General features: G+C 43.8%; 1 long non-coding RNA gene across 1 annotated transcript; it reads left to right on the forward strand.

The window, feature by feature from the left end:
- The first annotated feature begins 980 nt into the window (after positions 1 to 980).
- Positions 981 to 2,865, forward strand: LOC109387240 (uncharacterized). The gene is made up of 3 exons (XR_002124948.1): positions 981 to 1,200; positions 1,609 to 1,848; positions 2,784 to 2,865. It is a non-coding gene; the product is annotated as an uncharacterized LOC109387240 (long non-coding RNA).
- The last annotated feature ends 4,923 nt before the right edge of the window (positions 2,866 to 7,788 follow it).

The raw sequence follows: 7,788 nt of genomic DNA on the forward strand, positions 1-7,788 counted from the left end.
AGCCTCTTTTAGTCTGGAACTCTCTCCAGCCTTTCTCAGTATTTTATGACATTTAACGTGTTTAAATAATACAGACCCCCTGAATATCTAAAAATAGAGTGTTGTTTATTTTGTGTTTTTCTGATTAGTCCACCATGATTAGATTCAGCTTAAGCATTCTCAGCTCATTCTGCTCAAGTGAGGCTGTGTTTTCCTCAGGATATCTTATCTGCCCTCCCGCAGTCTCTCCCAGCCTTCCATTGTGATGCTCATTTTGAGCACCTATACAAGCTATTGTCTTATTCTCCACTCTATAGTTATGTTTTGTTTTTCTCCCTTGAAACTTATAAGTAGTCTGTAATGATAAACCTTACTGCCTTGCAACTATCCTGCTCCTTATCAAAACTCCCCCCAGGTTTATCATCTATTGAAGATGCTTGCCTGATCCAATCATTACTGAGGATGTTTGCAAAATAGTGATTTGCCAGCTCTGTCACTCCCTGCATATTTGCCAGTTAGCTCTTGGTATTCTACTGTAAACAAGAGACCTCCCTTGTTATCTGTCTATCATCTATTTTATAAGCGTGGCTCATTAATCCCTAGATTTTCAATGGTTTGTAATTCAGTACTCAACTATTTCGGTGCTCAAATTGCCCCAGACTTGACAGTGAAGTTGTATTTGCATGTCCCTTCTTCCACAGTAAGAACTTGGCTCCCAACAATAACAACATGTTTAGTCATTTGCTCAATCCTTTAATACATCCAAAATAGTTTCATAATTACTTTGTCCATGCTTCTACAATCAGCAAACCACTAAAAAGGGTTCAGGTTTGTTTTCAATTCTTTCCCCACCTCAATGGCCCGTACTTTTCTCCCCAAAATGAGGCTATGTAGGCAACTACTGTGTTCATTTACTTGNGGTACTATTATATCGTAAGGGGTAACATGAAAAGGACAGGCAAGTTTTGGAGTGACTCCAGTGGCAAATCAGGAATTAATTATTCCATAGCTGATGAAAATAGTTAATCTGAAACCCAAATTGTGTCCTGACAAACACCTCTACCTTTCTGCCTCTTCTTGAACACTGCTGCTGGACCACAGAAGAAATATGTCGCGGACATCCAGGAGCCTGGCAGTGTGATGATGGGAAATGTATTTCTCTGAGCTGGCTTTGTGATGGTGTTGGTGACTGCTTAGATGGCTCCGATGAGGTTAATTGTGGTGTGTACCACTTATTATTTTTTAATCTCTAGTCATAATCTGTTTATTAACAGCACTGATTAATATCAACAGTAAAAGTGAAACAACCAAATCACTACATAGCCTTATGCCATATGTGTTAAACCCGGTGTTAAATTGGCTCAGGTGTTACAGGTGACTCTTTTTACCCACTTCTCCATTTTTCAGAATTACCTAAAATAGATTATTAGCTTTACTGACTTTTTTTTTTCCTAACTTCTTTGGGGTGAAACTTAAGTATACAAAGTTGTGGCTATATCTCCAATTATTATCATCCCTCTCAATTCTTGGTTTTCTATACATTAAGTCCATGACTAAACCATAAATCCCTAAATAAACAAGTCCGTAGTATAGCATTTCTCTCTCACTGAGCCAACTCCTGTCTTTTAGAGATATTGACAGCATGTCCAGACCAAAAAATCCAGTGTCCAGGAAATTCTCAGTGCCGTGATGCTTGGGAACTCTGTGATGGCCATATGGACTGTGAAGATGGGTTTGATGAAGCACACTGCCCCTGGCTCCATTGCCTGGCTGGGCAGTGGCAGTGCAAGAACAAGGTGTGTGTCATGGAGAGCTGGAAATGCAACGGCATCAATGACTGCGGTGACTCCTCGGATGAGGAAGTCTGTGGTGAGTCTCGCCCTCCCCCTTTCTTTTAAAGGGAAGGTCGTTTCTGGTGGGCTGCTTTTTGCAAGTTGCATTTTAATTCGTATGACTGAGACTAGCATCCTATATCTAAAAACAAGATGTTTCCTAGCAATAACCAAGATTTAGTTATCCATGGAAACATAAAACAGTGCTTGAATAGCAACTCAAAGCATTTGAATGGACACTCAAAGCATTGCCTAGAATGTTTCCACAATTCAGTTATGGCCAATGGCTAGAACACCTGAGCACCAGTGTATGAAGGAAGCCTCCTAACAGATGCTTGACATCCTGTGTAGTGAATTATGGAGGGGGAGAATTCCTCATTAAAGGGGGAAACCCCCAAAGAACTTGGCGAGTAACACATTCCTTTTCTTTACCTCACATGCACAATAAGGGTAGAAGCTCCAACTACTCAATGAACCTCAATCCCATTCAGTCTTACCTATCTAGAGTTAAATCTGCAATATTGAATATATTGAGATTCTAACATTTTTATAATAAGATATAAACCTAGTTTCTTAAGAGAATATGTCTTTTAGGGCTAGTATTGACTGACTTTAATACCATTTTAATTAGAAAAATTTAATACTATTGGGTTGTCGGAAAAGTCATGACGTATTTTTTCTATGTTTTTCACTGCAAAAATGCGTCATGACTTTTTCCAACAGCCCAGTAGTTCAGTTCAGTTTTAATACTGTTTTAACCTGGTGCCCAGATGTCTTAACATCTTTGTTTTCAAGTCTTAAGTCCCAGTTCCCTGAATGCTCTGCTTAAAAAGATAAAACATTCTTTCCTACGTAGACTTCCTTGGGTTATAGAAAGATTGCCACCTTACCTACTGTAAGATTTGTCTACTCCTACTCCTCCCCACCGCCCCGTAACTGTTAGTGAACAAGAATGCTTAACTTCCTGTACAGCCTCCTGTCCAGAAGGCATGGTTAGATGTGATAAATGGAAATGCATCCTAGAATCCTTGATGTGTGATGGAGAAGCAGACTGTGCAGATGGTACTGATGAGCCCTCTACATGTGGTAAGAACCCAATTGCTTGGCTTTATGTGGGAGGGGGGAGAAGGAGATTAAATAACTTGGTGCCTTAGTTATCGGGGGGCAGCGGGGGGGATCCATGCTCTGAGGGAATGCTGGGACTAAAAGTCCTACACAAGCAATTATCCTTCAGTGATGGGTCCCTTACATTTTATAAGCTCCACTCCTTGGCTTTGGTCTCCTGAGTGTGAGCAAATGTTCCCCGAGCTGTAAAACTTTGGGAGTTATTTTCATGGTGTAGCTTTAGGGAAACAGACTAAACACCTCAAACTATATTACTCCTAAAAAGAACACAGATTTGCCACTGGGAGGCAAATGATTTGTTCAAGACAAAGTGGCAAATTCTCTAAGGATTTAACAGAGGGAAGACTGAGGAAGNGTTTGGAGGAGGTGCCGTTTAAAGCCCGAGTTGTTTGTTTTCCAGGAGGGATGCTAACCATTCGAATTTTTGCCTCACCCGGTGGAGCAGATCTGCTGTGGCAGTAAGCCCTTGCTCTGTGGGGTCTGTTTGCTCTACTCCTGAAAAAGGATTAAAGTTATTTGTGTTCTTTACTAAGCTATGCTTTCCAACGCCTTCTGGTATGAAGACATCTTTATAATGTCTGATTTGGAACAGCACATGATCCTTTGTATATTGCTTTGTGTATTGACAGAGTATGAAAAAGCTACCATAAATTTAATGCATAAATAACTATGTTAACAAATAAATTTCTTGTTTATTCACAGCAAGCATCTACCTAAATTTGGAAAGTAATGTTTGAGACCCATCTGCAGATAATATGTAGAATCTATTAATACATGCATATTTGGTCTCCAGACTGAGAATCACCAGGGCTAAACATTTTTTCAAGGTGTGACTCATTTAGCAGTGTGAGTCTTTGAGGGCTGACTGCAATTGGGATCCTCCTGAAAGGATCTGCTGGAAGAGGGAGCAAAAGAATTAATGCTGTATAAGCATTTATGTGGTAGGTACTGTGCCAAGTGGCTTTGGGCTCATATAACCCCTGAATCTTCTTAGGATTACTTATTTACTAGCCTCATTTTCTAGACAAGAAAACCGAGGTCCAGAGAGAGGAAGTAACCCTCCCAAGGTTGTGTTGTTAGTAAGTGGGCTAACCAAAACTCCAACCTGGGTAGCCTGACAGCTGAGCCTGTGCCCTTGTAGTAGTGGTTGGTGACATCATCTGCTCTCAATTTCATGGTTTTGGTTGAGTTAAGTGAGATTACCTGGATGGTATGTGAGTAGATGGCAAAGTTATTATTTATCCATTAATAATCAGTACTTCCTGGATGTTCTATTTAAAATAGCTTTATAAGGGTGACCGGTTAGCTGAGTTGGTTAGAGCATGGTGCTGATAACACCAAGGTTGCCGGTTCGATCCCCGCATGGACCACTGTGAGCTGTGCCCTCCTTAAAAGAGTTAACTATACTATTGTAGCATGAAAGCAATGTATAACCAATGACCATGGCTGTTCCCCAGTAAAATTGTTTTAAAAAATAGTTCTTATAAGCTAGCCTTAAAAAAGCAAACATTGAGTAACTGCTGAAAGCACTATATTAGAGGGATACAAATATAAGATGAAGACATGGTGCCTTACCCAAGAAGGTATATTTACACAGTGACCTCCCATTGTCAATTTCCATTACATAGCTTTGTGTACCACTTTCCACTCCATGTGCACAAATTGCCCCTGGGAGTAGTTCTGCTGGGTCTTGGCACAGACCTCTACTAGTACAGATCATGTGGCTTATGTTTAGTGGGAACCAAGGATTGGCTTTTTCTCTTTGAAAGTTAGAACCGTATTGTAAATTAATCACAGCCAGCCTTTCCTGAAGCGTCCTTCTGAGGACCACGGTCCATAACAGGCTTATTTTTGACCACTTATCATTCAAGATTGATAAACACAGGTTCACGACTTAAATAAAACTGATAGTACAGATCAACCTCTTACCAATAACTGAAAACTTGCAAATATTTGTAACCAGGCTATTTAGAGGCATTTTTATAAAGATAGTGTGTAGGCCCAAACACCCAAATCTCATTTTAAGATGTGTCTTCACATGTCTAAGAGTAAACAAGAATCAAGTACTTTGAACCTAGACCTCTAAACTTGCAACTATTCATACACTGAGTCTTTAAGACCAAACCAGAGGTGGAAGAAGTTCACATAACCCTATAAACACAAGTGTTAAGTGTGCCCCATTCTAATAGGAAAACAAGGAGGCAAATGGCAGTACTCCAGCAACATCTCCACAGCACCAGAAAGAACTGATCCCAAAGATCGTCACTGGCAAACTCGTGTGGGTATTTAGGGTAACGAATGCCCTAGTGTTCTCCTGGGTATTAATTGGAGAAAGGTCTTCCAAAATGACCACTGACTGCAGCTTATCATGAGAAGGTGCTCTCTTGTACCCAAGGAAGCCAGGAGCCCTCATGGCTTTGCCTCTTGGTCGTCCAATGCAGATGAAGCACATTGTAACATGACAAGGCAAGCTGCATGTGGTGAGAGATGCATTCCTGTGGCCTGGCTCTGCAATGGAGAGCAAGAGTGCCCTGATGGGACAGACGAGCAGTGTGGTAAGCACTTCCCATTCTGGATCACGTACTCGTCCATATCTGGCCCTTGCCGCTATGCACTTGGTCAGCACTGTCAGTTCTCGTGAAAACCAGCCCTTACTGCTATGCACTTGGCCAGTACTTTTGGTTCTCGTGGTTTTNACTGTTTATAACAATAATAAAGCTGCCATCTCTATGTATATATAATTTCATTTAGCTGTGATTTAAACCCAGGTCTATCATATCCAGTTCCAGCTACTTACCACTAGCTTCAATGACTTCCTGTGTGGAAAAGTTGTCTGTATTCTTATAACCCTGAATTGCACTATTTGTGTCATGGAACACCATTAAGCATCTGAAGTAATATGGTTCCAAAGCAGCATCATTTCAGCAGAAATCAATATGACATCTCAGGAGCTTGTTGTTATAAGCAGAAAGCTTATGCAATCAGAGCCTAAAACAAATTTAAAGAAATCTTGGGAGCATATGGCCTTCTGCTGCCTTCAAAGTGTGGTTTGATGGGACCAGCAGTGAACATGAAGAGGAGGTATGATTTAAAAGAAAGCTGTTGGTGTACTGTGTTGCAAATAAAATCGAAGAAGGCACTTTGCAATTCACTTCTCCGTTTCTATTTTTTCCTAGTGTTTTATTGCTGCCTTTCATTCCCAAACACTATAAATGTTCCTTGCCAGTGTTACATTCTAAATTATAACTCCATCGTGTTTCTCTCCAAGAATGTGACACTGATTTCTCATATATGGGAAAGAAGGAATGTCACAGCTTAGCTAAGGAAGAGGGTGGGAGGGTGTGGTCTGTGCCTGTGGGAATGTGTCACAAACTCTCATTTTTATTCATCATCTCCTCCTTAAACAGCAGCATTTGGATAAAATGACCTCTAAATTTTTCCAGTGCTATAAATCTACCACCCGACCAGGATTATGTTTGACTCTGGTTTGGACCCATCAAATTCAATCCATTCCATGTCCAATTGTTGATTAAAGCATTCCACTCCTGGCAGCGATTCAGACTCTAAGGGCATAAATGGTGTTTTTCAGGGCTTTTGTGCTGTTACCTTTCTTATGCACAGTTTGCTGCTCACCAACCAAAGAAGACTGACATCTCAGAGCTGTCATTACAGACCCAGGGTCATGATAACCTAATTCTCTCCAGGTGTGCTGGGAGGACAGGAGATAAGGAGGGGGTCCTCTCGCAGAGAACAGCCCCCAAAACAGCAGTAACAGTGATGCCCTCAGTTTGGAAACTACGGAACCCCTGCTTTTCACAGTGAGGTCTGAAAACTAGCAACAGAGGCATCACCTGTGAGTTTGTTAGAATCTCACACACCCCCGCCCCAGACCTGCAGAAGCGGAGTCTGCGTATTAAGGAGATATCAGGTGATTCTTGGGCATATCAAAGTTTGAAAAGACTTTTTTAGTTAAGTGTCGCTGACCACCCCTGCCTTGTCCCCAACTGTGGCAAGGGCCCTGAATCAGCTGGATGTCTGCTGTTTCATTGCAAGAAGGGCCCGGCATCCTGGCCACTCCCCGAGGAGCGGGAGAGAGACGGACAAGAGACTCAGCGACGTCCCTGCAGCCTCCGCTCCTACCTGGGCGGTGCTCCCCCACGGAGCGACGGCGCCAATTCTTCCCAGCCCCTCGCCCCCACCCAGACGTCCCCAATGAGCGGCGGGAACAGGAATAAAGCCCGCCTCCGGTGCCCCCGCCCGGGGTTTCCTCAGGCAAGCGCGGCTCCAGCCTGGAAGCACCGCACACAGCGCGGTGTCTCCCACGCTCAGTCCTCTCCCAGTCCATGGGTCGCCGGGCGTTCCTTCTGTTCCAGCTGCCGGTGCTGGCCGCGCTAGGCTGCCTCAGGGGCTGCGAGGCCGGTGAGTGGGGCTAGTGCGCGCGCTGGGGAGGGACCCCACACCGCTCTGCAGGGAGCAGGAGGCGCAGGCTGCGGGGCGCTACAGGGGCAGGGGGCGGAGGAGAACTTGGGGACCCTTGCTGGGTGTTCAGCCACACACCCCCAAACACACATTGTGCGGTGACCTTTTATCTAGGAGGGCGAGGCTGGCCTTCTGAAGGGACCTCCAGGTGAATCTCGTGGACCCTGTTTCTCTGCCGTCTATCCCGTACACGCCTGCGGCGGATGGGAGGGTAGGGGCACTCTGCGGAAGAATTCGGTGTCTTTCCCTCTCTGATCCTCAAGCGCGTGGGAAAGGACGCTCTCGCCACACCTGAGCGCAGGGCGCACCCTCCTAATCCCCAACATCCAGGTCGAGTGGGATTCGCTTTCTAGCCCGTCTCTGATGCGCTCGC

The sequence above is a fragment of the Hipposideros armiger genome, unplaced genomic scaffold, assembly GCF_001890085.2.
Source record: "Hipposideros armiger isolate ML-2016 unplaced genomic scaffold, ASM189008v1 scaffold_151, whole genome shotgun sequence".
Classification (NCBI taxonomy): Eukaryota; Metazoa; Chordata; class Mammalia; order Chiroptera; family Hipposideridae; genus Hipposideros; species Hipposideros armiger.